General features: G+C 34.5%; 1 long non-coding RNA gene across 2 annotated transcripts; it reads left to right on the top strand.

Annotated features, from left to right (window-relative positions):
• The first annotated feature begins 3164 nt into the window (after window positions 1-3164).
• Window positions 3165-7817, top strand: LOC113750052. 2 transcript variants are annotated; one of them, XR_003464620.1, is made up of 7 exons: window positions 3165-3240; window positions 3357-3483; window positions 3628-3813; window positions 4179-4229; window positions 5239-5302; window positions 6475-6537; window positions 7585-7817. It is a non-coding gene; the product is annotated as an uncharacterized LOC113750052 (long non-coding RNA). The 2 variants fall into 2 exon arrangements; XR_003464621.1 differs by lacking the exon at window positions 5239-5302.
• The last annotated feature ends 409 nt before the right edge of the window (window positions 7818-8226 follow it).

Raw genomic sequence — 8226 nt, forward strand, 5'->3', positions numbered from 1 at the left:
TGCGGCAATGGTTATGAGGAATGGAGCTCCCATGGTAATTATGGATGAGATCTAGTATTTCTTACACTATACTCTTTGGCTGATGGTTTGAGGGATTTGGGCAAAGATTTGAAGCTATATATAGGCATATTTCATTTGACAAGTCACCAAGTTTATCTCTATTAATTACTTGAAGAAAATTAGAGTGCCTCACAACTAGGTCTGCAGGTTGGTTAATTAGTGACTTCTCATACTTAATTAAGTCAGCAAGATGAATCCTTCCTCAACAATTAGGTACATGCATGTATCTAGCTGAACGCATTTTTTTAATTTTTTTCTTTTTCTTTTTCTTGAATCTCCCCCCCCCACCCCTCTCTCAATATTATGCCCCAGCCAATCCGATCATTTCTCCATGACTAGTCCTTTACTGGAAAATGCCCCTCCTGGGCAGCTCGTTTGGTCACGACAGCCCCTTGGAAGTCGTTGTCCAGCTCCCCCACCAGGGATCGAGTCTCAGGGTTACCGTGTTCGGGGGAAGGGGCCTCTCCTCCCGGGTCGGAATGGGATTAGTCGGGCCCCGTAAGGATTGACCCGAACACCCACTCCGTCAGCCAAAAAAAAAAAAAAAAGTCCTTTACTGGAAAATGGTCGAACTTTCAATGGGCACTTTTGCTTCTCTTATTGAAATTGGTTTGGGCAGATAGTGTACTATGTAATAAGGTTTTTGCATGAAATTTTAGATTTGTTACCACTCGATTTGTATTGTCGGAAAGCATGTTGCTCCAAATTTATAAGCCTATCTCTTCTTATGGCTAATGTTCTAAGTATTCAATATTGTTTTTTCCCTTCCTGTTCCTACAGAAATAAAAATAAAACAAGCAAGGTTTATACCAATTGGAAAGGTATCAGTATTAGTTTCCTGATTGAAATTTTACTTTGATGATAAAAAGTTTGAAAAGGTCATGAAGCTATTCGTGAAATCCATGTAATTCTAGATATAATGATTTTTTTCTTTTGAACTTCCTCCAACTGATATCGAGTACTTCCAACAGATTCTAATGATATGACTTTCTATTTATTTATATTGTAAGTAGGAGGTTTGAACCCAAAAACTGCTACTTATAATCCCTCCCTCATATGCTTTGTTTGAATGTTCAAAGTACAACTAATACTTCGAAATTACTCCTTCGTGCAAGAGAGTTAGCTATGAGAAGCAGCCAGAAATTCAATCTTAATTATCCTTTTTTAGATTAGATCCTCTGACTAAATATACTTAGTTGGATATGCAATAATGAATTAGAGCATTAACTTGATCCAAACTCAAAGGTTTTGTGATAAAGAGTACTATCCCAGGCCATTGTATTTTTCCATATCACCTAGTCAAACCCTATATATTCTAGGAGTTAAGAAGTTAATATTCATGCACTTCTGCCCACTGTAAATCCCGAGAAATTTTGTTCCACAACTAATCTCATATGCAAAGTCTTCTTAATATTCAGTTAGTGGTGTTAGTTGATTCAAAAAGGTCATGATTGCAACTTAAACGCCAACACTAATCTAGCTTCTAGGTAATCATTTTTCATGACCTGGTTTTTGGGAAGTAGTTAATTCCAACCACGTAATTGAAAAATCATTCACTTCCAGACTGGCCAGAGGAATTTCTTTGCCTCTTTCCTGAAAATGATATACGTACTTACGTGAAGGCTAAGGGACGCTCGAAAGTCTTTGTTACCAGTTCAACTAGACGAATGAATATCTCTTGCCTTTTCCTAGGATAAGAATAGATAGATGCAGGAAATACTTGATCCCTGATTATCTATATACATTTAAAATGATATTTGAAATTGATTTAGATTTTAATATGGTATAGTCACAGGTGGCGTCTTAAATTCCAAATTAGAAGTTGTAAACAATTAACTAAAAAGGTAATTAGTTTTGTTACAACCCTGATTTAGTTAGCTCCATCGACCGGATTTGGAACGCTTGACCGGACGGCCTTTGTAGTCCACCGCTTCCTTCAACGATGTCGAGGAGTTTCAATGGCGTCTGTGGCTGTAGAGACAGCGGCCATGATTCAAGTCTCCAGCCAGCCAGCCCACGGAGGTGCAGTTTTCACCTGCGTGTGGAGCTAGCTGGAGTTTTTTTATTTGTTTTTTTTGGCTGTTGGTTTAGTTTTTTTCACTTGTTATTGTTTCAAATTATAAGTTGGAGGTTGGATTTGAATCGTGCCACAGAATTTGTGGTATTTGCGTGCTAACTATTACATTTTATTCGTTGAGCTTTTCATTCGTTGAGCTTTTAGAAGTCGAATTGACTTTAATTCATTTTACTCGAACTCGAATTTAATCAAGTCTAGCCTAATCAAATTCAATTAAACTTAATTGAGCTCACCTAATAAAAATTTATATTTTATATATAATTTAAAATATATATATAATCAACATTTCACAATAATAAATATAAATATAATATAAATAATATATATATATCTAATCTAATCTAAATCTAAAATATATAAAAGGGGGAAGGGGGATTTGCTACAGTGCAGCCATGGGCCGGTTTCGATGGTAATTCGGATGACTTCATGGGGTATTTTGGTCTTTGCAATGTGGCATAAAGGTGAAATTTGTGGCTCCTGAATTTTCTGATATTGACTTTGCATTTTCTTTCTCTATAATGCCCTTGGTGGTCAGGTTTTGCCCGTAAATTTGGAGACTTGTGTGTCCGTTTATTAATGTTTGGTTAGCCCTTTCTTGTAATTTTGACCATGTTTGTGCCCTTTTATTGTTCTTTTCCTTAACCTTATTCGGGATTACCCGATGGGGTGGAGCCGGGGAGTCAGAAATGCCCATTTTTCGGACGCGGGGCTGGAGCGGTTGTTCTGACAACCGCTCCGGAAGGTGTAACACCATTTGTACATGGTGTAACATCATCTGTACAAGGTGTAACAATTGAACAACAGCGAGTAAAATAAAACAACATTTTTGTGGGTCCCACATGGCGTGAAAATCGAGTTACAAGACGTGATCTGAACCGCACAAATTTTTGAGGCTTCATCCAAGCCGTGAACTGCCTGGGACGGTTGTCTCTGACAACCGTCCAGGCCCCTCGTCCCCATTTTTCCTCTTCTTTCTTCATCGTTGTCTCACTCTTCAGCTCATCTTCCCATCAATCATCCTCTTCAGCTTTTTTTTTTTTTTTTTTTTGGATTCTGACCGAGAGCAACAACAAGAACACAATGGTCTGGACCTTTTTTTCCTTGTAAGACTCTTTTTCTTTCTCATCATCAAGACTTCTCTAGCCTTTTGGATTTTTTGGAGGGTTTACCTGTCGAATTTTAACATATAAATAATATGTATATATTTGTGATGTTGCAGGTCCAAAAATTTGGAAATGTCTTCCAACATTCAGCATCCTGATGAAAGTGAGATTGTGTAAATTTTTTTCCCCGGTGTAGAAGAAATTAGAGTATTACGGGTCTCCTCCGGCCTCAAGAGGGTTAAGGTTGGACTTGCATTTTTTCTCTCTCGACTTTGTTCTCTATATATATATTTTTTTCTTTCCTGTTATTTTGGCTATGTTTGTGGCTCTTATATTGTTCCTTTCATTTTCTTTATCGTAATAATACATCCAACCAACTCGATATAGAAAATGGCAAACAAAAGCACGAGAACGGAAAGCCAGCGGTCTAAGCATTTAAGATTTTTTTTTTTAAAGAGAGGATGCGATGCTATGATTTCACTTTGAAAGTGTGAGAGCATTATAATTCATACCATCAGTGGTGCAGAAGAAATCAGAGTATCAAGAGTCTCCTCCGGTCTCAAGATCCTTAAGGTTGGAGCCAGATTTTCTGTTTCTTAGCTTTCGCCTCTATATTTTTTTTCCGCGCTTTTTCCCGTTAGAAGTATCAATCTATGTTGTTTGCTTTCATCAGAAAGGTGGAGCATCAAAGTTTTTTCCCTTTAATAATCAGTTCCTAAATTTTACCTTGAATTCTTTCCTCGCCATCTTTTTTTTAAAATAAATATCTTTCTGTATATATTGGCTTTCTGGATTTATTTTTATGATGTGTAGTTGAAAATTTAGATATATGTTCCCTTCGAGTGCAATCTTGGAAATTTTTTTTGTACATGATGGTCTTTTGCTTTCTTTTTTATCGTTAGTATTTCTATGTAGATTATAGTTTACTCCTGTTTCAGGTTTTGTCTGGCCATGACAAGTTTCATGAGATCTATGTTCTCGACAGAGAGGTAAGCCTTCTTTTCATTCCCTATGATTTTTAAACCACCTTACAAATTAGTAATTTCGTTGTATGGTTATTTGTATAAAATTTCCTCTTTGAACTCTTATTATTTTACTCGATTAAATTTCATGATACAATAAATTGTATTTTTTTTGCTCATTATCTTTTAGGGATGTAACAATTGAGGAGTTCTATACTTGCTAAGATTGAGGGTAATAGGTTGTGACTTTAGTATTTATGTTCACTTGTAGGCTTTCTATTATTGAAATTTGCAAATTATTTCTTGATAATCTTACGAATTCATCAACGTTTTGCAAAATTATTTTTCAAAGCTATCTCTGGGGGGAAAAAATAGCTGAATGGCATATGATTCAAGTTCAAGATTCCAGCTTGTGGTCCAAAGAGCACGACCAGTCGCCGTTGAAGCAACTGTTGGAAACTCTATTGCCTTACAGCAATTTTTCAAATCATTTCCAGATTTCAATCTGGGAAGTTACAGACCATTGATTTACTTGCGTAAACCTCTTAATTTTTTCTCAATTGTTGGTTTTGGCTTTGATTTCAAAATTCTTTGTTTTGACAGACCATCGATTTCCTATTCAGGATTATGGTATGGTGGTGATTTTTCTCTGTTTTCGTGTATGTTGTCTTCTGTGCAGTTCTCTTCCACTTTAGCATCAGTTTTACTGTAATTGATCTTGCTCCTGAAATTTTTTTTTTTGGTTCCCATGTTTTGCGGGTCATAGATTCTATTACATATTGTTCATTTTTTAGGTTTAAATAGTTTGGTGGACGATTTGCATGTATTTCATCTACATTGCCTTGCATTAAAGCTCTTACCTTTGCCGTCTTTTGGCAGATAGCTTTCTAATTTAGTGCCAGGTGGCCTATGTTTGCTTATTTGTTTTAATCTTTCCCATGTATGGAATGTTTTAGAATAAATATTATGAAATTAGGTTCTCATGTACCACTAAGTTGTCTTTGCATTAAACTTACTCTTTGATTTTGCTTTTCAGGACCAACTAGTTATTCAATGTTGAAAGATTGCATAGGGTTCATATAGAGTGGTTAATTTTTGAGGTAACCCGTTTTTTATCTGTCTCCACTGTTTAATTATCCACTTTTTTGTGTTTTTATATTTTGATTTTCCCCAACTCTTCTATTCCTGACACACCTACTCTTAATGAATAAGTTACTTACGATGGCTTTTTTTAACATGTTTCCAAAAATTGACTTTGTCTTATGGGCCTAGGTGGTTAGATGAAAAGTCTGAGCTTTTGGAGGTTGAGAAAGGCAAATGTTCCATGACCTTAGATCACTATTATATTTTACAGTGAACGTTATAGGTTTGTATATTGTGTTCTCGAGTCAATTATGAAATCATGACCTCAATTTCAATGGTAATTTTGTTGATAGCCCTTGGTTATTTGGGTTTTTCACAAACATTGTGTCGATTGATGGTGTGTTTTCTGCGCTCAGATTGTTAATGTTATTTTCAAAAGACTGAGGCAATCCTTTATGGTTGGTTTGTGTTTTCCTGTGAATTGAGTGGATTAGGTAGGTTTTTTCATTAGTACTTATTGTTGGCCGCATGTATGTGTTGTACATTGTACAAAAGTTTTGTGAGCCTTGATTGTTTGCCTGCTTTTTTGCCTATGTTATTGAATGAAAATTATATGCTAATGGTATACATACATTATTACGATGTATTGGAGATGATGACAGCCTAATTTTTCGTTTGACGAATGTTTAATCTGTAGGCATTTAAATGATTGTTTGTGCAACATGTCATATGCTTTTACCTGTGCACCACTCTAATGATCTATCCCCAATTCTTTCCCTTTCCCTAAAGGAGCGGTCCACCATTTGAAACCCCTCCATAAACAACCACTGCTATGAATATCACTTGAGAAGTTTCGCATTTACCTGGGGAAAAAAAAAACAAAAGCAAAAGAAAGAGTAGAGGTTCCATGAACTATTGCCTCTGTTTCTTTTTCTTTGATTCATTCTTCAATTGTTAAATGTCAACTGTTGCGATGTATTCATTTGTCTAGGTTTCTATTTTGATGGATTTTGAGGTTTTGTAGGCAGATTAGAGTTTTATTGATTCTTAGTATGCTGAAGGATGCTTCTTCTGAAGTTTCTTGTGTTGTGATATTATAATTCTATACCCTTTTTTTTTTTTGTTGCTGTGGTTTACTTGACATTTCTGTTTTGCTCACTCCAATGCTTAAATTCTATACAATATTCAGGTTATAATGATAGCTGGAGCATCTAGATATCTCGAGCCTTTTCAATTTCAACGTTTTATTAAGGTATCCTGAATTTGTTGCTTTATTACTTCTTTTTTAAGGGATTCAAAATAAGTCTTGGTCTCATTACTCTCTGCAAAGTTCTGTTTTTTGTGAAACTGGTTATTTTTTTTTTCATTTGTATGGCATCTTTAATTGAATTACACATGAAGTATAGAGAAATTCAACTAGCAAGAAAATAAAGTTTTTAGAAAATGTAAAAAATGGGTCAAATTTAGGAAAATTATATATGTGATGAATATCATTGTTAAGTTGTAAAGCTTAAAACGACTTATAAATCTCAACTTATTCAACCTTTGTTGTAAATCTCAGACTCTCTTAAAATATGTATTGCTAAGTTATCTACATTTTCAAAACACAACTTTGTCAAATCCAGCATAAACCTTTCTGCATTTCATGAAGTATAATGACATAAAGGAGGGGTTGTGCTAACATTTCTCTTAATTATTTAAGTACTTTGCACAAACAGTATTAACATGGTTGAAAACATAGTTATATTAGTATTAACATATCCAAACACTTCTAAGACAAACTGCAAATGAAACTTTGAAAACAAATTGACTTGAGTTCTTATCCTATGTTTAGAATTCTTTTTCTGTGGTTTATATGCTCAGCAATTAAACGCTTGCATATTGTATAAGCAAGTGCAAGATTTACTATAATCCCAAAAATGTGTCCTTTTCTTTTGGATCGACTTTCCTTTGTTTTCTAATAAATCTAACGCATTCTTTCTTATTTTGGCTATCTACATTGAATTCTTCTAATGTTACAATTGCAAAGCTTTATAAACATGTTAAGAAAATTAATTTTTTCTCTTTTTTTTTTCATTATGGAAACACCAAATCTCCTTAATTTTTATTTATTGCTTTAGGGAATGTTATCCTTAAATGTCGCACTATTATTGCACCAAATATTCATCCAAGTTATTTTTTATAAAAACATTTACAAGAATTCTTACTTTTATCGCCTGTCAAGGGATTTTTTTTTTTTAAATTCCTTTTCCCAGCTTATCTGATTTGATTTTTTTTTTTGTTTTTGTGGATAAATAAGGTGGAAGAAGAGGATGCCTGCAGCAAGTGATAAGTGATTATGATATAGGCTTTGAGATTCGACTCTGATAACACTTCAGTATTTGTGTTCACTTGTAGCTTTTCTAATATTGTTTGATTTTTAATTGTAGTAATACCCTTTCATATTACAGCAATTATTTGAAAATTGTAGTTCATGGCATTTTGCAGTCTGATTCATGTCTCTCACAAGCTAGGACATATTTGTTAAAGGACAAATCTAAGATCAGCTTACACCATCGTATTTCTAGCTAAAACAAAATGTCAATAGACAATCACTATATTTAGAAACGCTTTTGTAGAAAGGATCTACCTTTGAACCGACTGTCATCACATTTAATTGAATAAAAAGTCCATATATATCTACAACTATGCAATTTGCAATTCTGCAGATCGCCATTTGCGCATAAAAAATATAAGCCCTAAACGTCTAACTCCCTGGCTTCGTCATGGCCAGCGCGGGGGCCCTGGCCAAAACCTAGTATATATATATATATATATATGAAGGAGGGATGAATTAAATAGTGACAAAGGAGGGAATGCAAGCGATAAGTTTTGAATTTAACACTTTCTACTTATATTATATATATATATATCCTTATAATATATAAGAAGACGTTTGAAG

The sequence above is a fragment of the Coffea eugenioides genome, chromosome 10 (assembly GCF_003713205.1).
Source record: "Coffea eugenioides isolate CCC68of chromosome 10, Ceug_1.0, whole genome shotgun sequence".
In the NCBI taxonomy this organism is placed as follows: Eukaryota; Viridiplantae; Streptophyta; class Magnoliopsida; order Gentianales; family Rubiaceae; genus Coffea; species Coffea eugenioides.